Source organism: Haliotis rubra, unplaced genomic scaffold (assembly GCF_003918875.1).
Source record: "Haliotis rubra isolate DU_JTF1 unplaced genomic scaffold, ASM391887v1 Scf140, whole genome shotgun sequence".
In the NCBI taxonomy this organism is placed as follows: Eukaryota; Metazoa; Mollusca; class Gastropoda; order Lepetellida; family Haliotidae; genus Haliotis; species Haliotis rubra.
Window position 1 is genome coordinate 173,341 of NW_025765337.1, and position 26,096 is coordinate 199,436.

The following is a 26,096-nucleotide window of genomic DNA, read 5'->3' on the forward strand; positions in this document are numbered from 1 at the left end:
TTGTCCCAGCTAAAATTTCTATGCTGTAAGCACCAGTTCAACCTTCGCTCCTTTTGTTCAGGTTTCATGATCGGTGATGGAATTCCTCGTCTTTTCTGCCAACCCACTGCATGCAGCTCAGTTCTAATTGTCTCCTTACAGACAGCCACAGTTCCTCTATCAATCATATCCAGCCTTAAGTTTTCTAAATCCTTGGTTTGTTTTTAGAAACAAGAATACCAAGCCGCCTCCTGTCACCGACATAATATTTTCTGGGCCTACCTGCGCCTCCCTGGTGCTCAGTGCCATATCCATTTGCAATATTTTTCAAAACACAATAAACATTGGACAAAGGGATGCCTGTTCTACTTGAAATCACTTTAGCTGATCTGATGTCCTTGTTATAATCCTCTAAAATCAACTTCCTCTTCTCTAAGTCATCCATACTGAGGATCACTGAAAATGTCATCTGCTAGCAAGTAAACAAAGAGGGATAACTCTTCACAAACTAGTAAAAAAAAGGATTAACGGAGTTGACTCAATTGAATGAAGCCAAGCACTTGATAGCTGGTCAAGGTTGTTTATACTAGAAATCCAATTAAACATATGCCTAAAATTCTCAATAATTTCTGGTCATACATCAACAGGAATTAAGTAAAAACAACATGTAGGTATGAATCAAGGGGATTAACAACTACAATGGATGGTGGTAATAATGCAGTGACAATCGGATGAAGTCAGTTGTTCCGGAGGCAGAAACAAAATATACATGGCTGATAGGAATAATTAGCAGTGATAGCTGGATGCTCTGCTCTGTTTCCATTAGTTCACTGTATGCAGATGGGATGACATATCCTTGGTTGATTGAGGGCTTGGAAATCTTGGAAGATCGTTTTATTATGTGTTTTCTGTCATCATTCATGTTCAGATTGTGGTGTTTACCCACGTTAAAAAACGAGGTGTGTTGCATCACAGCTTGTGTTGATGACATATCCTTGGTTGATTGAGGGCTTGTGCTGATGTGCTTATTATGTGTTTTCTGTCATCATTCATGTTCAGATTGTGGTGTTTACCCACGTTAAAAACGAGGTGTGTTGCATCACAGCTTGTGTTGATGACATATCCTTGGTTGATTGAGGGCTTGTGCTGATGACATATCCTTGGTTGATTGAGGGCTTGTGTCTGGGGATTTGAACTGCTTCTGCCAGTTTTCTTTTGGTGAAGTCCTGGAGGTTTTTTGATAAAATCTCTACATTGTCCCAAATTATGTTGGGATTAAGACAGTTGATGAGGGGTGTGAGATAGGGGTGAAATGTTACGCTCTCACCATGGTACGGTATGTATTGCGGTACAAGGTCTTTGGTTCGATCCGTTTCAGTTTGGTATATGAGATATGATCATAATGCAGAAAATGGACAAGAGCTACACTTTACATCACAGGAACCTTAGAGCTACACTTTACATCACTGGAACCTTAGAGCTACACTTTACATCACTGGAACCTTAGAGCTACACTTTACATCACTGGAACCTTAGAGCTACACTTTACATCACTGGAACCTTAGAGCTACACTTTACATCACTGGAACCTTAGAGCTGCACTTTACATCACTGGAACCTTAGAGCTACACTTTACATCACTGGAACCTTAGAGCTACACTTTACATCACTGGAACCTTAGAGCTGCACTTTACATCACTGGAACCTTAGAGCTGCACTTTACATCACTGGAACCTTAGAGCTACACTTTACATCACTGGAACCTTAGAGCTGCAGCACAATCTTGGCACATTCCAGAATTTTCTTTCATTCAGTTTTCAGATTAATTCAAGTAACTTTCAAGGTTTACTCTGAAATGTAATTCTCCTTTTTGGAACAAATATGTTTTAGCTTCAGGAGGTTGCTTTCTCTTTTTATTTGTCATTAAATGTTCATTGTGCTGATATAGCTAGTAAGGAGATGGGCTCAGATCTTTGTGTAGTGGTAGCATAAGGGTTAAGAACTGTGATGGGTTATACACAACAGTGTGTGTGTGTGTGTGTGTGTGTGTGTGTGTCTGTGGTTAAAACAGAATAAATGCTAAGTATCATCTTATTTTCTATTTACATACCAGAACTGCTATTGCGTGTATTGTGCCTAGTCAAAACTATATTGTCGGAGGTGAAAAAACAAACTTTGTAAATGAAAATAGATATGAGTATAGGAAACCAATCTACCAATGATATCAGTTAAAAAACGATCTGAAAATATAACAACAAAGAATTTCTATTCCATTACCAGAATAATTTATACCTCAAGCAGTTATTGTAACAGAGATATATATTGCTATCGTATTACTATAATGCATGTTTTCTATGAACATATTTAACATATTAATTATAACAGGCTCAGCACTTTGGGTTACGTGGCTGGTTACATTTTACGTACGAGACAGTTTGACAAGTCACCGTCACGTGTAACTTTGATTGTGAAAACAAAATGTTGGTAATTAATTGTAAATTATGACTACAAAGAGTCAATAATGCGGGTCTAGGTGTCCATGGATGACCAGCCGGTAATCAGTCTGTGATTGCTGAGAATAATGTGAAAATGGTGCTACCATGGTAGGCACGAAAAGCGGACCCTCATCAACATGGTAAGCGGAAGTGGTACGCGTATAGAATGAGGTGATGCCATTTCACACACATTTTCTCCGATGTTATTGTAAACAGTTGTAATGAATGTAAATGGGATTAAATGTAATCGAATAAAATGAAATCTTGGAAGATCGTTTTATTATGTGTTTTCTGTCATCATTCATGTTCAGATTGTGGTGTTTACCCACGTTAAAAACGAGGTGTGTTGCATCACAGCAAACATTGTAAGTTCTCGGCTGATGGCGTGTCTTTATTATAGGTTATTACGATGTTCCGCTGTTCGTCTGATTTGAAATAACTGAAAACGAAATGGAACCCAGGTACTGATCTAGTATCTGCAATCACTGACTGGATGGTCTCTGCTTGTAAGTGCCGACATGAGGCGATCTCAAACTTACTTCCGGGAAAATAGCGGCATAGATTTTGACAAAATGATTCAATTTCTAGACATTTTGGAAAATCTTTCAAAAGGTTAATAAAACCACTGTACAAAAACCGAATATACCAATGTTTTGGACTGCATTACAGTATACCAAACTGAGGCAAAATAACCGTGGTTCACATCCCTGCCGCTGACCTCACATCCCTGCAGCTGACCTCACATCCCTGCAGCTGACCTCACATCCCTGCAGCTGACCTCACATCCCTGCCGCTGACCTCACATCCCTGCAGCTGACCTCACATCCCTGCAGCTGACCACCCTACAGACCCACATATGTCCGCCTCTCTTCCATGCTCCAGCTTCTACACTGCAACATGTCACTAACCATAACTGACCCATGTCACTAACTAGCAGACAAACCTACCATATTTAGAAGTAGTCCTCTTTAGATCTACCACATCATGGATGCCTGATATCTTGACATCATCACACATCATGGATACCTGATATCTTGATATCATCACACAGCATAGATACCTGATATCTTGATAGCATAACATTATGGATACCTGATATCTTGACATCATCACACATCATGGATACCTGATATCTTGATATCATAACATTATGGATACCTGATATCTTGACATCACATATCATGGATACCTGATATCTTGACATCATCACACATCGTGGATACCTGATATTGTGATATCATCACACATTATGGATAGCTGATATCTTGATATCATCACACATCATGGATAGCTGATATCTTGATATCATCACACATCATGGATACATGATATCGTGATATCACACATCATGGATACCTGATATCTTGACATCTCTTTCTGAAAAATGACTTGCCGAGTTCAAAAGATGTAATTTGTGACAGTTCTCGATAAAATTAAAAATATGAAAATATAACTTTGTACTGCACCTCTCCCATATATATGGAGGGTGGTCCATAAATTTGAAAACAACAACATTTAAATGTGTTCAAGTTATTGGATGAACAAAAATTCCTTGGGCTTTTAAAGTTCAAAATATGTGAACTGACACAACTGTAATATGATTCACATAACCCAATCATGACCGGATGCAAGTTGCTTTGACATACTGACAGGCAACAGTTCAGTAAGCTATTTCCCATGAAATTCAGAGTCATTTAAGGTGCAAAGTTTCCATATCTTGAACTGAATTGAGGTGACTAATCCAAAAATCTACTTTCTTAAACATATCATTCAACCATTTTATTCACACAGAAAACCCAGCGTGCCCACAAAGCTCTACAACAATGGAGACTCGGTCAGCAGGAACGCCTGTAATGCCAATGTGCTCAACTGTAGATACTTGTAGCTCATTCCACACGCTGACATTTCAGGCCTCAGTCAGTGATCAGCCATGTAATAGATACCACACACAGTGTTCATGAATATCCCATGAACAGTCCAACCCTACAGTCAGAGTGGAGCTGAATCAGCAGATCTTATTGATATGACTGCAAAATCAGGCTTTTCTCCATGGCTAACTGCACGGAACTGATTGTTTCTCCTCACACAGCCGAGAGACTTCCGTGCGATCATGTCTGACAAAATACCCAAAGATTATTGACATTACATAAAGGTTAATACCCTGATAAACATGACCCCAGATTGAAACCGTGGTTACAGCCATAATACCCCCTCATTGTAACCCTTATGACAGACATAACAACACTGTAGTGAACAGCCTCATTCAGACATTATGATCCCTCATTGTAACCCTCATGACAGACATGGTGATCCTGAAGTGAAACCCCTGATTCAGACATTATGACCCCTCATTGTAACCTTCATGACAGACATGGTGATCCTGAAGTGAAACCCCTGATTCAGACATTATGACCCCTCATTGTAACCCTCATGACAGACATGGTGATCCTGAAGTGAAACCCCTGATTCAGACATTATGACCCCTCATTGTGACCCCTCATTGTAACCCTCATGACAGACATGGTGACCCTGAAGTGAAACCCCTGATTCAGACATTATGACCCCTCATTGTAACCCTCATTACAGACATGGTGACCCTGAAGTGAAACCCACATTACAAAGCAACATCTGTCACTGGCTACACAGTTCCTCTAACTTTGCGTGATCTCATCAAGGCATCTGTGACATGACACTTTGCGTGATCTCATCAAGGCATCTGTGACATGACACTTTGGGTGATCTCATCAAGGCATCTGTGACATAACACTTTGGGTGATCTCATCAAGGCGTCTGTGACATGACACTTTGGGTGATCTCATCAAGGCATCTGTGACATGACACTTTGCGTGATCTCATCAAGGCATCTGTGACATGACACTTTGGGTGATCTCATCAAGGCATCTGTGACATGACACTTTGGGTGATCTCATCAAGGCATCTGTGACATGACACTTTGGGTGATCTCATCAAGGCATCTGTGACATGATACTTTGCGTGATCTCATCAAGGCATCTGTGACATGACACTTTGGGTGATCTCATCAAGGCATCTGTGACATGACACTTTGGGTGATCTCATCAAGGCATCTGTGACATGACACTTTGCGTGATCTCATCAAGGCATCTGTGACATGACACTTTGTGTGGTCTCATCAAGGCATCTGTGACATGACACTTTGGGTGATCTCATCAAGGCATCTGTGACATGACACTTTGGGTGATCTCATCAAGGCATCTGTGACATGACACTTTGTGTGGTCTCATCAAGGCATCTGTGACATGACACTTTGGGTGATCTGATCAAGGCATCTGTGACATGACACTTTGGGTGACCTCATCAAGGCATCTGTGACATGACACTTTGGGTGATCTCATCAAGGCATCTGTGACATAACACTTTAGGTGATCTCATCAAGGCATCTGTGACATGACACTTTGGGTGATCTCATCAAGGCATCTGTGACATAACACTTTGGGTGATCTCATGGTCTGGTCATTTCTTACATGTAGACTCAACACAATCAAGAAATCATCTCTTCAGCTTGTTTTCCCGTCAGAGTCTTCCTGAAATTCAATGCAGAAATCCTGTCTGCTGTGCCCTGATTCTTGTTGTTCATATATGATTGAGCTAAAGGCTCGATTTCCTCTTACCCAGCGATCATGGAGTCTGTAATAGTGATCATGAAGTCTGGGGCCTTCCTCGGCGAAGCAAAACTGTAGGTGTATGGGCCGACACACCTCGGAAAGTATGGAACTAAACTATTTACACCTCACTTGTAGGCGAGTACTACAAGTAGTGTAATTTATGTCCATTATTTTCACAAAACATTTCCTTTTTGGAGCCCCTATCTATACAATGCGGCTGTTGTCGATATCAACAGCGTGGGCCTGTGCGTTGCCATGACATTGCACCTGAATCTCACTTAGTAGTCATGCCATGGCTCTGCTCCCATGCATTTCACACGTTGTATTTGGGTAAACTATTTCAGAGAATGATTTTTAGTTTTGTGCTTTGGATGGAATCTAAACTTGGCATATAACTTGTAGTCTTAACTTTAACATGCGAATTTCCATAAAAACAATTCTTATCTTTAACTAGCTACAATTAAGGTACGAAAAGTTTTCAAATGCAGTTTAATTGACAGTGTTTTAGTGGTAGTGCAAACAAACGCAACAATGCACCTGACTTGGCCACGTGATCATGAGCGTGCACCGTGTGCTTTCACGATGGAGATGAGCGACGACAGTGAAGACGCCATTTTGTCAGAACTTCACTGGACATTCAGGAAAGGTACATGAATATGAATTTGTAATATTGTTCACATCGTTCGACATTATAGCATCTGAATATAAAATGTTTTTGATGCTGGTAAAATGGCTCGCAAATATTGCAATTATCGTTACAATAGTTCAGTTGCGTATGCATACTTTGAATCGTTTTTTACTTGGTTTCAGGTTCCAACAGTTACACGTCTTTTCGGGAATAAGATCGATGAACAATTGGTCATGGAACGAACAGGCCACAGAAGCTCGACAGTAAGGCTGTACAAGAGAACTTCTGACGGTCTTCAGAAGGAGATATCCGACAAGCTGCAACCACCAGCACCGGACACGAAGGCCACGGGTACATCTTCCCTACCATCAAAGAAGATCGCAATCGAGACAGCAGATAATCAAGATTACATGTACTAACTCCGCGGGAACGTCATTTATATCAGTTTGTAACAGGTCCAGAATAAATGACTAAAATGATTCTTGTTGTTATTTTTAGAAGCATAACAAAACTGTAGGTGTATGAAAAAACGGTAGGTGTATCGGCTCATACACCTACAGTTAGAACAAAGGTATCCCATGGCAACGAGCCACAAGTGAGGTGTAATCTCTGTGAATTTACTGTTGTACAGATAATGAAGTCTTGTCTGTGAATCTGTTGTTGTACAGATAATGAAGTCTTGTCTGTGAGTCTACTGTAGTACAGATAATAAAGTCTGGTCTGTGAGTCTACTGTAGTACAGATAATGAGGTCTTGTCTGTGAGTCTACTGTTGTACAGATAATGAAGTCTTGTCTGTGAGTCTACTGTTGTACAGATAATGAAATCTTGTCTGTGAGTCTACTGTTGTACAGATAATGAAGTCTTGTCTGTGAATCTACTGTTGTACAGATAATGAAGTCTTGTCTGTGAGTCTACTGTTGTACAGATAATGAAGTCTTGTCTGTGAATCTACTGTTGTACAGATAATGAAGTCTTGTCTGTGAGTCTACTGTAGTACAGATAATGAAGTCTTGTCTGTGAATCTACTGTAGAACAGATAATGAGGTCTTGTCTGTGAGTCTACTGTAGTACAGATAATGAAGTCTTGTCTGTGAGTCTACTGTTGTACAGATAATGAAGTCTTGTCTGTGAGTCTACTGTTGTACAGATAATGAGGTCTTGTCTGTGAATCTACTGTTATACAGATAATGAAGTCTTGTCTGTGAGTCTACTGTTGTACAGATAATGAAGTCTTGTCTGTGAATCTACTGTTGTACAGATAATGAAGTCTTGTCTGTGAGTCTACTGTAGTACAGATAATGAAGTCTTGTCTGTGAATCTACTGTAGTACAGATAATGAAGTCTTGTCTGTGAGTCTACTGTTGTACATATAATGAAGTCTTGTCTGTGAGTCTACTGTTGTACAGATAATGAAGTCTTGTCTGTGAGTCTACTGTAGTACAGATAATTAAGTCTTGTCTGTGAATCTACTGTAGTACAGATAATGAAGTCTTGTCTGTGAGTCTACTGTTGTACAGATAATGAAGTCTTGTCTGTGAGTCTACTGTTGTACAGATAATGAAGTCTACTGTTGTACAGATAATGAAGTCTTGTCTGTGAGTCTACTGTTGTACAGATAATGAAGTCTTGTCTGTGAGTCTACTGTTGTACAGATAATGAAGTCTTGTCTGTGAGTCTACTGTTGTACAGATAATGAAGTCTTGTCTGTGAATCTACTGTTGTACAGATAATGAAGTCTTGACTGTGAGTCTACTGTTGTACAGATAATGAAGTCTTGTCTGTGAGTCTACTGTAGTACAGATAATGAGGTCTTGTCTGTGAGTCTACTGTAGTACAGATAATGAGGTCTTGTCTGTGAGTCTACTGTTGTACAGATAATGAAGTCTTGTCTGTGAGTCTACTGTTGTACAGATAATGAAGTCTTGTCTGTGAGTCTACTGTTGTACAGATAATGAGGTCTTGTCTGTGAGTCTACTGTAGTACAGATAATGAAGTCTTGTCTGTGAGTCTACTGTTGTACAGATAATGGAGTCTTGTCTGTGAGTCTACTGTAGTACAGATAATGAGGTCTTGTCTGTGAGTCTACTGTTGTACAGATAATGAAGTCTTGTCTGTGAGTCTACTGTTGTACAGATAATGAAGTCTTGTCTGTGAGTCTACTGTAGTACAGATAATAGAGTCTTGTCTGTGAATCTACTGTTGTACAGATAATGAGGTCTTGTCTGTGAGTCTACTGTTGTACAGATAATGAGGTCGTGTCTGTGAGTCTACTGTTGTACAGATAATGAGGTCGTGTCTGTGAGTCTACTGTTGTACAGATAATGAAGTCTTCTCTGTGAGTCTACTGTTGTATAGATAATGAGGTCTTGTCTGTGAGTCTACTGTAGTACAGATAATGAAGTCTTGTCTGTGAATCTACTGTTGTACAGATAATGAAGTCTTGTCTGTGAATCTACTGTTGTACAGATAATGAGGTATTGTCTGTGAATCTACTGTTGTACAGATAATGAAGTCTTGTCTGTGAGTCTACTGTTGTACAGATAATGAGGTCTTGTCTGTGAGTCTACTGTTGTACAGATAATGAAGTCTTGTCTGTGAATCTACTGTAGTAGAGATAATGAAGTCTTGTCTGTGAGTCTACTGTTGTACAGATAATGAGGTCTTGTCTGTGAATCTACTGTTGTACAGATAATGAAGTCTTGTCTGTGAATCTACTGTTGTACAGATAATGAAGTCTTGTCTATGAATCTGTTGTACAGATAATGAAGCGTTTTTCAAGAGACAAACATTTAAAACATCAAACTTCAACACAACAGTGTTTGTCTTTATAAATATAGATATATGTCACCGACAACTAATACAGACACTGCTTATTCAATCATGAACACAAAACTGTATAACAAAACAACACAAAATAAGTGGCTCTGTGAAGTCAAGGCAAACCAAGTCACACCCGTTCCATGGCCTGCCAATCAGGAAAGAGCATTCCAGTTGTGGACCTGGCTTCATTTGCATTTGGGAAATATCAATGCAAAAACATGTGCACATAAAGCCAATCAATTGCTTTGAAATAACCTATTTATTGTTCATTTATTGATTTACAAAGAATGTAGACACTCACATTCAGTTTTTCCGTTTGACTGATTACCAGTAATGGACAAACAGACCAGCATGTTTATGGCAGCATCAGTTGCTGACAAAAGGTAGTGACAGTTTCAAAACAAGACATGGTCATCAATATCCCCGCCACAGTTTTCTGTTCCTATTTGGTTCCCGTTTTTTAACTCCACCACAACATTCATATCCGAAAACACATACCACCTATAACGGTTTCTGAGAAATAATCTGTCCCTATTGGAGATACCATGCACTACGTCAAGAAATGCATGACAAGGGCCATAACTTGTAACATGGTTTTCATTTTCGAACTCCATCAAGACATTCATGCCTTGAAAACATCTCAAATTGGGTTTCCCTAAGTATAACGGTTTCTGAGAAAATCTGTCCCCATCATCTCAGATGGAAGGGCAGTCGGGTGGGCAGACGGAAGGAGCTCAAACCAATATCCCCCTCCAACTTCGTGGCGGGGGATAATAATACCCATGATACCATGCTTTCCTTGAATTTGACAACAGTAATGTCACAGTTACGTCACTCGCATATTTGATGTGTGACAGATGTATTCCTGCTTCCCTACACAAGGATGTACTGTCTCCTGCAACACTGACTTGACTCAGACTTTTCCAGCGACTTTTACACCACTGCACAAATCAACTGGAAACATCAGAATTTAGTATGCAAGGAGAGATGTTGACAAAAACTAAAACCAAAACACCCAGTTAATCTCACAAAAAATCCCTGACATGGTGCATCTGATACCTGATAGGTTCCTTCTCTGAACCTGATTTTGTCCAACCAAGCCGAGGGTGCTAAAACCTCGTTCATGAGTGAGTGAGCATGGTGCGACAGCAGAGAGAGCTGCGTTCCTGTGCATGTGTCTCATGCTCCATTACAGCTTGGTAGAAAGACCTACTCATATTGTCTATATCTACAGCTTGGTAGAAAGACCTACTCATATTGTCTATATCTACAGCTTGGTAGTAAGACCTACTCATATTGTCTATATCTACAGCTTGGTAGTAAGACCTACTCATATTGTCTATATCTACAGCTTGGTAGTAAGACCTACTCATATTGTCTATATCTACACCTTGGTAGTAAGACCTACTCATATTGTCTATATCTACAGCTTGGTAGTAAGACCTACTCATATTGTCTATATCTACACCTTGGTAGTAAGACCTACTCATATTGTCTATATCTACACCTTGGTAGTAAGACCTACTCATATTGTCTATATCTACAGCTTGGTAGTAAGACCTACTCATATTGTCTATATTTATTCCCCTGTCAGTAGGAGGAGTAACACATTGTGGAATTTCAATATCCAGAGAAGCCTCCATAAACATATACTCAAAATGAACGACTTTATGTTCCAGGGACATCACAGTCAGGCTGGTTACCATCATCAGAAATGTCTGACCCAAAGGAAACAGCAGCACCATGATGGCCGGATGGCTACTGTAATGTCAACACCTGGAGTCAGGAAGCAGCACCATGATGGCCGGATGGCTACTGTAATGTCAACACCTGGAGTCAGGAAGCAGCACCATGATGGCGGATGGCTACTGTAATGTCAACACCTGGAGTCAGGAAGCAGCACCATGATGGCGGATGGCTACTGTAATGTCAACACCTGGAGTCAGGAAGCAGCACCATGATGGCGGATGGCTACTGTAACGTCAACACCTGGAGTCAGGAAGCAGCACCATGATGGCCGGATGGCTACTGTAATGTCAACACCTGGAGTCAGGAAGCAGCACCATGATGGCGGATGGCTACTGTAATGTCAACACCTGGAGTCAGGAAGCAGCACCATGATGGCCGGATGGCTACTGTAATGTCAACACCTGGAGTCAGGAAGCAGCACCATGATGGCGGATGGCTACTGTAACGTCAACACCTGGAGTCAGGAAGCAGCACCATGATGGCGGATGGCTACTGTAATGTCAACACCTGGAGTCAGGAAGCAGCACCATGATGGCGGATGGCTACTGTAATGTCAACACCTGGAGTCAGGAAGCAGCACCATGATGGCGGATGGCTACTGTAATGTCAACACCTGGAGTCAGGAAGCAGCACCATGATGGCCGGATGGCTACTGTAATGTCAACACCTGGAGTCAGGAAGCAGCACCATGATGGCCGGATGGCTACTGTAATGTCAACACCTGGAGTCAGGAAGCAGCACCATGATGGCCGGATGGCTACTGTAACATCAACATCTGGAGTCAGGAAGCAGCACCATGATGGCCGGATGGCTACTGTAATGTCAACACCTGGAGTCAGGAAGAAGCCTCAGCATGGTGATACTCATCTATTGGTCCGATCAGACAGCGAGTTTACACTGCCCAGATAGTGAAAGGGAGATAACTGGTGTTACAGTATGGTCCAGCATTGTATCTTACTGTGCCACCTTCATGGGAGACCCACTGAGAAATATTCACTGTACTGACAGACTGCATCGAGAGCAATTTTTGGCATATGTCATTACACTCAGTCCTCTTTGTCCACAAGATCACTGATTTATAAATCATTTATTCTAAACTTATATCATCTATCTAAAGACTTGTGAAGATCTGGGTTCTTCAGCAAAGCATGCATGTCATAAGAGGCGACTAAGGGGATCGGGTGGTCAGGCATGCTGGCTTCGTTGACACATGTCATCATAACAGAATTGCGTAGATAGATGCTTATGCTGTTGATAACTGGATTGTATGGTGCTGATATGATTATTTACACACAAATCCCTCCGGATATAGCCCGAATACTGCTGAATGTGGCTTTAGACAAAATACAAACATATTATCCAAATGTTCTCTGACAATTTAGAGCTGTAGAGCTACTTCACCGTTTGTTGACAGTCATTTGAATCTACAACTGTACAGCTACTGAAGTGTTATCTGTGAACCTACAGCTGTACAGCTACTGAAGTGTTATCTGTGAACCTACAGCTGTACAGCTACTGAAGTGTTATCTGTGAACCTACAGCTGTACAGCTACTAAAATGTTATCTGTGAACCTACAGCTGTACAGCTACTGAAGTGTTATCTGTGAACCTATAGCTGTACAGCTACTGAAGTGTTATCTGTGAACCTACAGCTGTACAGCTACTAAAATGTTATCTGTGAACCTACAGCTGTACAGCTACTGAAGTGTTATCTGTGAACCTATAGCTGTACAGCTACTGAAGTGTTATCTGTGAACCTACAGCTGTACAGCTACTAAGGTGTTATCTGTGAACCTACAGCTGTACAGCTAGTGAAGTGTTATCTGTGAACCTACAGCTGTACAGCTACTGAAGTGTTATCTGTGAACCTATAGCTGTACAGGTACTGAAGAGATGTTTGTGAATCTACAGATGTACAGCTACTAAAGTGTTATATGTGAATCTACAGCTGTACAGTTACTAAGGTGTTATCTGTGAATCTACAGCTGTACAGCTACTAAGGTGTTATCTGTGAATCTACAGCTGTACAGCTACTAAACTTCTGTCTGAAAATCTAAAGCTGTATAGCTACTGTAGTGTTGTCTGTGAACCTACAACTGTACAGCTACTAAAGTGTTATCTGGGAATCTACAGCGGTACAGCTACTGAAGTGTTATCTGTGAATCTACAGCTGTACAGGTACTGAAGTGTTATCTGTGAATCTACAGCTGTACAGGTACTGAAGTGCCATCTATGAATCTACAGCTGTACAGCTACTAAAGGGTTATCTGTGAATCTACAGCTGTACAGCTACTAAAGGGTTATCTATTAATCTACAGCTGTACTGAACTATTGGTCTTCCTATCCCTATCATCACCCACAATTGTGTACACATGGAGTCGAAAACATTCCCAAATGCTGGATGACTTGTGGCCACCATGTTGCAACAAGAACATTCCTTGGAGCGAAAGACAGAAAGACAGATAAGGCTAATCCTCTAATTACGTGATAAATTCTCATAGTCTCCTGCATGAGGGGCTTGTGTCACCCTGTCACCATGGCAACACAGCAAATCAACTGAGAACGTTTCCTCTTTAGAATACAAAAGGCAAACAGACAAGGTCACAACCATACATACTGACACAGTATATTCTATACTCACTAGACTATACATACTGACACAGTATATTGTATACTGACTCAACTATAGATACTGACACAGTATATAATATACTGACTCAATGATAGATACTGACACAGTATATAATATACTCACTCAATGATAGATACTGACACAGTACATGATATACTGACTCAACTATAGATACTGACACAGTATATAATATACTCACTCAATGATAGATACTGACACAGTACATGATATACTGACTCAACTATAGATACTGACACAGTATATAATATACTCACTCAATGATAGATACTGACACAGTACATGATATACTGACTCAACTATAGATACTGACACAGTATATAATATACTCACTCAATGATAGATACTGACACAGTACATGATATACTGACTCAACTATAGATACTGACACAGTATATAATATACTGACTAGACTATAGATACTGACACAGTATATAATATACTCACTCAATGATAGATACTGACACAGTACATGATATACTGACTCAACTAATGATACTGACACAGTATATAATATACTGACTAGACTATAGATACTGACACAGTATATAATATACTCACTCAATGATAGATACTGACACAGTACATGATATACTGACTCAACTATAGATACTGACACAGTATATAATATACTCACTCAATGATAGATACTGACACAGTACATGATATACTGACTCAACTATAGATACTGACACAGTATATAATATACTCACTCATTCATAGATACTGACACAGTACATGATATACTGACTCAACTACAGATACTGACACAGTATACAATATACTGACTAGACTATAGATACTGACACAGTATATAATATACTCACTCAATGATAGATACTGACACAGTACATGATATACTGACTCAACTAATGATACTGACACAGTATATAATATACTGAATAGACTATAGATACTGACACAGTATATAATATACTCACTCAATGATAGATACTGACACAGTACATGATATACTGACTCAAGTATAGATACTGACACAGTATATAATATACTCACTCAATGATAGATACTGACACAGTATATAATATACTGACTCGACTATAGATACTGACACAGTATATAATATACTGACTCAATGATAGATACTGACACAGAATATAATATAGTGACTCGACTATATATACTGACACAGTATATAATATACTCACTCAATGATAGATACTGACACAGTATATAATATACTGACTCGACTATAGATACTGACACAGTATATAATATACTCACTCAATGATAGATACTGAAACAGTATATAATATACTGACTCAACTATAGATACTGACACAGTATATGATATACTGACTCAATGATAGATACTGACACAGTATATAATATACTCACTCAACTATAGATACTGACACAGTATATAATATACTGACTCAATGATAGATACTGACACAGTATATAATATACTCACTCAATGATAGATACTGACACAGTATATAATATACTCACTCAATGATAGATACTGACACAGTATATAATATACTCACTCAATGATAGATACTGACACAGTATATAATATACTGACTCGATGATAGATACTGACACAGTATATAATATACTCACTCAATGATAGATACTGACACAGTATATAATATACTGACTCGACTATAGATACTGACACAGTATATAATATACTCACTCAATGATAGATACTGACACAGTATATAATATACTGACTCGATGATAGATACTGACACAGTATATAATATACTGACTCGATGATAGATACTGACACAGTATATACTATACTCACTCGATGATAGATACTGACACAGTATATAATATACTCACTCAATGATAGATACTGACACAGTATATAATATACTGACTAGACTATAGATACTGACACAGTATATAATATACTGACTAGACTATAGATACTGACACAGTATATAATATACTCACTCGATGATAGATACTGACACAGTATATAATATACTCACTCGATGATAGATACTGACACAGTATATAATATACTCACTCAATGATAGATACTGACACAGCATATAATATACTCACTAGACTATAGATACTGACACAGTATATAATATAATCACTCGATGATAGATACTGACACAGTACATGATATACTGACTCGACTATAGATACTGACACAGTATATAATATACTCACTCAATGATAGATACTGACACAGTATATAATATACTCACTCGATGATAGATACTGACACAGTATATAATATACTGACTCGATGATAGATACTGACACAGTATATAATATACTCACTCAATGATAGATACTGACACAGTATATAATATACTCACTCGATGATAGATACTGACACAGTACATGATATACTCACTCGACTATAGATACTGACACAGTATATAATATACTGACTCAATGATAGATACTGACACAGTATATAATGTACTCACTCGAAGATAGATACTGACACAGTATATAATATACTGACTCAGAAGGATTGACTCAATTTGAACACTGCTGAGGAACAATAACAAAAACATATATACAGCCAGGTGAACCACATGGGAATCCCACTAATCTTACATTGCTGTATATTATTCCGATTTACCTATCCATGGGAGACATTGTGCAGGTTTCACTCACACGCCTGTTAAAACCTATTTAGGTGAACATAATTGTGTAATAAAAATACTTTTCCACAATATGCAACCACAGGGAAGATTGGACAGTATCCAGCTGAAACTGACAAGTATATTCAACACTGGAACAAATTTCACTTCATATTGATAAATATAAAGACTCTCAAAGCTAAAACTGCTAAGTGGTTGTGGAAAGTTTTGCAATGTAATCTCACCTTTAGGTAACTTGATCTCTCCATTCCCCTACCAGGAGAGCATGAAGCACTGGACATGGGAGCAGATGACATTTCATACTAGTTAGCAGATGACGTCCTTCTCTGCATTAAAGGTATTCCAACACAATATGATATATGCTGTTCCCTCCCTGTGATGGGATCACTCAGGTGTTGTCCGTCACGATGCTGCCACCCTGAAGTAAAGACAAGAACGCTGTATCGGACTTGCTACATTCTACATACTGGTGTAGCTGGCCTCAAAATGTAAACACTGCTCCACGTAGCCTGGGGCCATTGAATCTGTTGAACAAGCTGTCAGTCGTCCATGAAGTGTCCTTCACTACACAATGGTGTTTTGTCTAACCCTGCCCCTGCAGGACAAGTGAGGTAAAATAGTCACAATGTTTTCCCATTACTGTGCTGTCATATATACATCATGTTAAACTTGATAATATTTACTCATGAAGGTGACATTTTCACATGATCAGCAAACTGTCCACTGACACAGTAGATGGGTTGCACAGAGAGGACATGAGAGCGTCAACACACCTACTGACTTATCAACACCTACTCACTGATCTCAACACCTTCTGACTACTCTCAACACCTTCTGACTGATCTCAACACCAACTGACTACTCTCAACACCGACTGACTGATCTCAACACCAACTGACTGATCTCACCACCAACTGACTGATCTCATCACCATCTGACCGATCTCAACACCATCTGACCGATCTCAACACCATCTGACTGATGTCATCACCAACTGACTGATCTCAACACCATCTGTCTGATCTCAACACCAACTGACTGATCTCAACACCATCTGACTGATGTCATCACCAACTGACTGATGTCATCACCAACTGACTGATGTCATCACCAACTGACTGATCTCAACACCAACTGACTGATCTCAACACCATCTGACTGATGTCATCACCAACTGACTGATGTCATCACCAACTGACTGATCTCATCACCAACTGACTGCTCTCAACACCATGTGACTGATCTCAACACCAACAGAATGATCTCAACACCATGTGACTGATCTCAACACCAACTGACTGATCTCAACACCAACTGACTGATCTCAACACCAACTGACTGATCTCAACACCAACTGACAGATCTCAACACCAACTGACAGATCTCAACACCAACTGACAGATCTCAACACCATCTGACAGATCTCAACACCAACTGACTGATCTCAACACCAACTGACAGATCTCAACACCAACTGACAGATCTCAACACCAACTGACAGATCTCAACACCATCTGACAGATCTCAACACCAACCGACAGATCTCAAAACCAACTGACTGCTCTCAACACCAACTGACTAATCTCAACACCATCTGACTGATGTCATCACCAACTGACTGATCTGTAGATTCAGTAAGAGACAGTGGTGTGCCACAATGTGTCAACTGTTCTACATCGTACCTGTAGATTCAGTAAGAGACAGTGGTGTGCCACAATGTGTCAACTGTTCTACATCGTACCTGTAGATTCAGTAAGAGACAGTGGTGTGCCACAATGTGTCAACTGTTCTACATCGTACCTGTAGATTCAGTAAGAGACAGTGGTGTGCCACAATGTGTCAACTGTTCTACATCGTACCTGTAGATTCAGTAAGAGACAGTGGTGTGCCACAATGTGTCAACTGTTCTACATCTCACCTGTAGATTCAGTAAGAGACAGTGGTGTGCCACAATGTGTCAACTGTTCTACATCGTACCTGTAGATTCAGTAAGAGACAGTGGTGTGCCACAATGTGTCAACTGTTCTACATCTCACCTGTAGATTCAGTAAGAGACAGTGGTGTGCCACAATGTGTCAACTGTTCTACATCGTACCTGTAGATTCAGTAAGAGACAGTGGTGTGCCACAATGTGTCAACTGTTCTACATCTCACCTGTAGATTCAGTAAGAGACAGTGGTGTGCCACAATGTGTCAACTGTTCTACATCTCACCTGTAGATTCAGTAAGAGACAGTGGTGTGCCACAATGTGTCAACTGTTCTACATCTCACCTGTAGATTCAGTAAGAGACAGTGGTGTGCCACAATGTGTCAACTGTTCTACATTGTATCTGTAGATTCAGTAAGAGAAAAATGTAATTTTTTGAGTAAAATTGATATTTTATACTTATCCTGACTCATGCTCTTTTGCTTGTCCCCTTCCTCTTGCGAACATAGTGGAACACTTGTATCTCCTTAATTGAAGCTCCCTTCAATGTAAAATCACTAATTGGTACTCACCCAAGAGTTGCCTCCCCTGCCGTAAGCGCGGGAACAGGTGTCGCCACCCTCTGGCCTCATGCTTCACTCTCTCCTGATTTAGCGAGCCCAACACTTGAATTTACAGGGAAATCCAAAGTGTTATGTGGGGAGGATGGGAGGGCTAACCTCATGAGTCAGGATAAGTATAAAATATCAATTTTACTCACAAAATTACATATTTTCCTTATCCTGACTCATGCTCTTTGCTTGTAGAATCCTCCGAGTGGAGGTGGGCATAAACAGAATACTTTGGATTTATAATTAGTGATTTAAATAACTTATACTGTAATAACCCTGCAGGAACTTCATAAAGGCATTGACTTAGGATATTTCCTCTATAATAAGCCATAGGTTATATATTACCATAACTGGGGTATTACATTACTCATATACTGATATACCAAATTATATAAATAGATATAAAAGCGACTCTGATAGAGAAGCTGTACAACTGAACATAAAACTCAGTATGAGCTTAAGGTTGAATAACCTAAGCGAAATATATACATAGCCCTAGAACTCCGTGGAGTTATAAGCTAAATAATGTATGTATAATATACATAATAATCTCGTGGGGGTGAATATTAACGCCCTCTGAGGGACTGTCAGTTGCTCAGCGAGGACCAAAGGACCGAAATGGTGAATGCCAGAGACGCCCCTCGGTGGTGATATCTCTCAGATAGTGATTAGCAAACACCATGTTAGATTTCCAGAAGCATCCTTCCATAATTGTATTTAATGAACAGTTACCGTGAAGGGCGAGGGTGGAAGCCAATGCCCTGATTTCATGGGATTTGATGCTGTTGGAGGGTCCAGTCCTGCTGCCTTGTAGGCGTGAATGACAGTCCTTATCCATATAGATATGGTGGTGCGAGAGACTTCTGTCTGATTAGTAGGCGATAACGGGATGAACAATCTTCTGAGCCGATCTTAAGCCTTGTTTTGGGAAACACGTAAATAGATTTTGAGAGCTCGTACTGGGCATAGCGATAAGTCCAATGTATCTTGAGATCCGAGAATCGAGGATAGTGCAGGGATGTGAAATAACCTGTCTGGTTGGCCTGGTAGTTGATTTTTGGCGATGAAATCCCATCTTAATCCCAGGTGCGTTGTGTTTTGATTGTCATCAAACTGTATCCTCTCATAATCTAGAGCGTGAATTTCAGATATTCTGGCTGCCGTGGCTAGCGATAACAGGAAAATTGTTTTCTGTGAGAGAAATTCAAAGGTTGTCGATTCCAATGGTTCATAATCCTCACTTGTGAGGTGTTGTAGCACTACATTCAGATCCCAAGCTGGGGCGAGGAACTTCCGCTTTTGGTCCTCCAATCGGAAAGCACGTAGCAAGGTCAGTAACTCTTTGTTTTTGTCAATTTAACACCCGTTCTCATAGAAATCACAGAACTAAACGCGGCAAGATATGTGGACAATGTCGAGCCTTTTAAATGTTTGTTTTGCCGTAAGTAACACAAATAGTCTGCCACTTGAGGATGCGTAGCATCTCTCGCTGTAAAACCCTTGTTTGCTGCGTAATTTTCGAAACTGTGCCACTTGTCGTCGTACAAGTTACAAGTTGAGTATCGTAAGGCAAGCGTGACCGCTTTTGCAACCCTGGTAGAATATCCTCTCTTGTTTAAACACATTTTAATACAGTCCATACGTGAAGTTTGAATACTTCTGGGTTTCTGTGCACCTGTTTGGTGTGTGGATGTATTAACAGCTTTGGCGCTTAGGTAGCTCTAGTGCCGGTTGACCGATTTCTTGTATTAGAATGGGAAACACGTTCTGGCCGGCCAGTAGGCCGACCAAAATGAGTTGTAGGCTCTGTGTTTGACTGATTTTCTGTAATACTTGAGGTATTATTGCTGGGGAAAACAGCGTACGCATTGAGGCCTTCCCATGATATGCTTAAATCCGTTGCCCATGCTTGTGGGTCTGGAACTGGTGACACGAATGTCGGTAGTTGATTTTTGAATCTTGTGGCGAATAGATCTACTAGCGGCTCCTATTTGCTTGATTATCTGTGCAAATATCTCTGTATTGAGCATCCATTCTGTCGGCCGACGGTAGATGTGGCCGAGAGAGTGCATCTGCTAGTATATTCCTGGCTCCGGGAATGTGGCATGCTTTGACATGTAGATTTAGATCTTGGATTAATTTGAACAGTTGAAAGGTTAAAGTCAAAAGGTTCGGCGATCTCGTTGAGCCTTGCCTGTTCACATAGAACGCCACTGTCGAGTTGTCGGTATGTATCATTAGGTGCGCATTCTGTAGAATGTTGCTCCAATGTCTTATGGCATTGATTACAGCTTTCATCTCTAATGAGTTTATGTGGAGCTTGCTTTCTAGCTGATTCCATAACCCTGATGCCGTCCGGTTGGTGAGATGAGCTCCCCAACCTTGGAGTGACGCGTCTACATATAGATGGGTTTTGAATTCCTGCTCTGCTAAACAAATCCCTTCGCAGACATTCGATTCCTTGGTCCACCATAGTAGATGAGGTCTGAGATGTTTCGGTAGACTGAATGGTTGTAGGTCGTCGAGATGTGTGTTGATGAAGACCTGTAAGGGACGTAACTGTAATCTGCCTCTGACTGTCAAGTCTTGGGCTGATGTTAGAAGACCTAGTAAGCTCTGCCATTGTCGAAGTGGTAGCGGAGAGAGTAGGGCTGGTGGAATGATCTGTTGGATCTTGAGCCAACTGTCTTCTGGTACTTGCACTATACGGTTTGAGATTGGTGATAAATCTAATGCCTAGGAATTGCAGATCTTGCTGCGATGGTACTAGGTCCGACTTGAGTAAGTTTACTAACCATCCCAGCTGTGTTAGTAGCTTTATGATGTAGTTTAACTGTAGTTTGAGATGCTGTGGATCTTGATCTACTTGTATCCCGGGTCGTCGAGGAAGAACGCACTCGCGTGAGCCCTTTGACGATGTAGATAGGTAACAATCGGTTTCGTTATCCTCGTGAATAACCATGGGGCTGATGATATTCGAATGGGAGTACTTTCCACTGGTACTGTAACCCGCCTAGTGTAAACCGTAGGTATTTCCTGGATTCGGGATGTATAGGGATGTGCAGATAAGCATCTTGTAGATCTATACTGCCCATGTAGTCCATGGGGCTTAATCATGTGCCGTGAATCATGGTAGATGTATCATGCGGAACCTCGGTGGTCTGGGTAAGTAGATAAGTCTTGTTGAAGAAGCTCATGTTGTAAATGAGTCTGTATTTCTCCTTGGAGTTTTTCTTGGGTACTAGGAAAACTGGGGAGTAGAAACCTGGTTCGATGTTTCCTTGATCTATTACTTCTATGGCCTGCTTGGTTAGGAGTAATGTAACAGCCTCTCTTAACTTTGGTAGTTGCTGTGCCTGTAATGTCGAACTTGTGAGGGTTGACTGTTAGCGGAGGCTTGGCCTGTAGTGGGATACGAAATCCGTGTTGAAGAATGTTGGAGACATAGGTGTCTTGAAGCATTCCCCAGTTTTCCCAGTGTAGTTGGAGACGTCCACCCACTTGTGACGGTTGTACTGGAACGGCTGGGGGTGGAAGACTCCAGTTGTTCCGAACCTGTCTTTCAGCGTTTATAGTTGCGGGAACCTCTGGGTGTCCAACCTCTTCCTGACCCTCCTCTATAGTTGCCATATGGGCGTCGAAAAGAATCTCTTCCCCTGGAACTGGCTATCTTCCTGTCTCTTGCTCTTTGTAGGCCCGTGAATTTAGATCTCCCTGAGTATCTTTGTGAAGTCTGTCGAATGACACTGGCTAGCGTGTCCATCGATTTAATCATCAGGACTTCTCTGGAATCCTTGGTGACTTCCTTGGAGACTTTGTCTATTCCTCCGTCAAAGATGGATGGGGAAGACCACGGGGCTGTATATAGTGGAGCTGTAAAGTTCTCACCCCAGTTACAGGAAGCGAGGAGGCCTTGACGACGAGCTAAGGTCAGTGCTGCTGAGACAGACGTGAGATGATCTGTTAAGAACTGCTGGTCCTTCTTTTGCATCAGTAGGGCCGAGTAAATCATTCTATCATCTTCAGAAGTCGTGTTACGAAATCTGGTGATAAGTGTCTCATTTATTGTTCTAGATCTATTTAGACCAAAGAACATACGCCTCGTCATGGTTTCTATCTGAACCAATTTCCGATCATCAATCTTGTAGTACTTGTTCTTGGCATCGGAGATCAGCTTGTAGTTCTCATCGATGTCTTGCGCCTTGAAGAAGGGTCCATATTATCGTGGAGAACTTCTTGGCGTGAAAGTTTAACAGATGTGGTGTCTGAACCTTCGTGGCTTTGTGGAATGCTGTATCTAGGTTCTGTGGTACCGCCGCAATCGGGTCGATTGGGGGTAGTGTGATAGCATCTGCATCGTCTTCTTTCATCAGGTATGTCTGCGCCGTGTTGCCACTCTTGGAAGGTGATGAGAGATCTAGATTATTGACCATCCAATATCTTATCTCTGCATCTGAGAAAATAATTCCTCCATCATCTTCCATTCCATCATCATTAATGAGAGGTTGTTGCTCTTCTGATGTAGGACTGTGTGGCTCTATCTCTATATCGTTTGATGCTTGTGGAGGTCTAGTTGTAGGCTTGTGTGCAGACCTGTGAGGTGATCGACGTGGTGATGTACGTGGAGATCGGCGAGGCGATCGTCTTGGTGATCTACATCGATAGGTTGATCTTCTTGGAGACCTGTGAGGGGACCGTTGGTAGCTTCGCGAAGCTCTTGTGTAGTCCCTCGATGTCCTTTTAGATGATGACGATCTGGGTTCAGGTGTCCTTCGCGAAGCTTCCTCTGCGTCCGGTCCTGGGGAACGGTGATATGACCTTCGCGAAGGCTTCCGTGAGGTCTGATGATCAGATTCCGTATCTGAGTATGACGCCGAAGAAGGTGATGATCTTTCCGCCTTTAGGCTGTACATCTGGGTCCCTCGTCGAGGTGGTCTGTGACTTCCTTCGCGAAGGCGGCATCGTCGTGGCTGCTACGTTGACGGGGGGTGCCTCTGGGGTGCTGTCTACGTTGGAGCCTTCGCGAAGGCTCGGACCCTGGGATGGCTGCTTCTCCAGTCTGTAGTGGCCTTCCATCATGATCATGATCTGCTTCATTAGATCGTCTGGGATGATCTGCGACGAAGTAGATGGTGCCTTCTCTGCGCTGATAGCGGTGGGGCCCTCAGCGATCTCGTCTGACATCAGTGTAGAGGCATCAGGCTGCATGGTGATCTCTGCTGAAGTCACTGTCGCTGTTACTGGTCGCTTCTTGTGGCGTATGTCGGGTATGATGATTGGCTGGTCATCGTAGAGGCCCAATTCTGCTGCTGGAACGATCTCGGCTGAGAAAGTTCTCGACGACTTCGTAGATTTCCCTTTGGAGGATAACGCTGCCCTGGGGGGTAAGAAGTCTGCGTTGAGAAGACATTGAGGCCCTCTTGGACTTTATCTGCGATGACGGGATGTCTGGGGAGGCCGGTCGCTTCTTAGAGGTGACGGACTGCATCCCACGTCCCTCTTCCGATAGGGTCTCAAGCAGAACACCAGACGGGAGGGGGTCGCTCGACAGCAGCTGACTGGATGGGAAATCCGATGTATCGGCCATGTCTACACCTAGTTTGCGTGACCTATTTGCAATACGTCTCAAGACGCAAAGATGGTATTTATTAAAGGCAGAATTGGTTAAATTAATGCAGTAACTGCAACGTGAATCAAACGCACAAGGCGTAGTACAACTAGGGCATACTACATGCGGATCAGCAGCGGAAAAACGTAATCTACAAATAGTACAGTTTTTCATCAACGTAATACTAGCTGAACAATCACGAACTCACGTGAATAAACAGTAGAAATACGATTAATTATCAATGCAAATTAATGAAGGATACTAGCTATACCTTTATAGTAAACTATAAGAGGTAACTAACTAAGAAACCAAAGGATATAGTGTGTAAGGAGACACAGGCGCTCTCACATCCTGCTCACTGGGCGAAGAAGGAGAGAGTGAAGCATGAGGCCAGAGGGTGGCGACACCTGTTCCCGCGCTTACGGCAGGGGAGGCAACTCTTGGGTGAGTACCAATTAGTGATTTTACATTGAAGGGAGCTTCAATTAAGGAGATACAAGTGTTCCACTATGTTCGCAAGAGGAAGGGGACAAGCAAAAGAGCATGAGTCAGGATAAGGAAAAATTGGTGTGTTACAGTTTGACTTCTACAGTACAACCAGAAATTATTGAGAATTTAAAGATTGTAACTTTTTGTATTTTTTTTCACTCATTACTCACGTATTAAATGTGAATATTAGCAGAACATAACTCCAGATTCAAAGACAGGTGAACAGTTAGTATTTTGTCAAGACACCATGGGCAGCAATGCAGGCTTCAATGCGGAAGGGCATACTACTGATCAAAGAAGTTAGAAAGTCGTGGTCCATGCTGTCCCAATATCGGCCACCTCTTCTTTCATTTCAGCAATATTTGTCAGATTTTTCTTATTGACACTTTCCTTCATAAGTCCCCAAACATTTTCTATTGGATTTAGGTCAGGGCTATAGCTTGGCCAATCTAATAATGTCATATTTTGGGTCCGAAACCAGGCCTGTGAATGCTTTGAACGATGTTTTGGGTAGTTGTCCTGCTGGAAAATCCAAAAATGTCCATAGAACACGTGAGCAGATGGAAGTAAATGTCCCTCGAGAATATCTGTGTACCGCTCACTGTTCATATCCCCTTCAAATACACAGAGGGGCGTTGCCCCAAACACAGATATGCCACCCCACACGTTAAATTTTGGACTGTACTTTCGGCGCTGATGCAAAGGGTTTTCAGTTTGTGTGGTCCAGAATTTCAGCGTATTAGGAAACAGCCACACAGAACACCAGTTCAACCTTCGCTCCTTTTGTTCAGGTTTCATGATCGGTGATGGAATTCCTCGACTTTTCTGCCAACCCATTGCATGCAGCTCAGTTCTAATTGTCTCCTTACACACAGCCACAGTTCCTCTAT

The 26,096-nt window shown here is 41.3% G+C and overlaps 1 pseudogene; it reads right to left on the minus strand.

Moving 5' to 3' along the window:
- Positions 1 to 26,096, minus strand: part of LOC124268871 — a 120,098-nt pseudogene that overhangs the window by 80,597 nt on the left and 13,405 nt on the right.